Source organism: Physeter macrocephalus, chromosome 11, assembly GCF_002837175.3.
Source record: "Physeter macrocephalus isolate SW-GA chromosome 11, ASM283717v5, whole genome shotgun sequence".
NCBI lineage: Eukaryota > Metazoa > Chordata > Mammalia > Artiodactyla > Physeteridae > Physeter > Physeter macrocephalus.
Window position 1 is genome coordinate 5,832,938 of NC_041224.1, and position 539 is coordinate 5,833,476.

Sequence of the window (539 nt, forward strand, 5' to 3'; positions counted from 1 at the left end):
TCTAATAATTAGTGATATTGAGCATCTTTTCATGTGCCTCTTGGCCATCTGTATGTCTTCCTTGGAGAAATGTCTATTTAGGTATTCTGCCCATTTTTTTTTTTTTTTTTTTGCGGTATGCGGGCCTCTCACTGCTGTGGCCTCTCCCGTTGCGGAGCATGGCTCTGGACGCGCAGGCCCAGCGGCCATGGCTCACGGGCCCAGCCACTCCGCACAATGTGGGATCCTCCTGGACCAGGGCACAAACCCACATCCCTGCATCGGCAGGCGGACTCTCAACCACTGCGCCACCAGGGAAGCCCATTCTGCCCATTTTTTAACTGGATTGTTTGTGTTTTTGATATTGAGCTCCATGAGCTTTTTGTATATTTTGGAGATTAATCCTTTGTCTGTTGTTTCATTTGCAAATATTTTCTCCCTTTCTGAGGGTTGTCTTTTTGTCTTGTTTATGGTTTCCTTTGCTGTGCAGAAGATTTTACGTTTAATTAAGTCCCATTTGTTTATTTTTGTTTTTATTTCCATTTCTCTAGGAGGTGGGT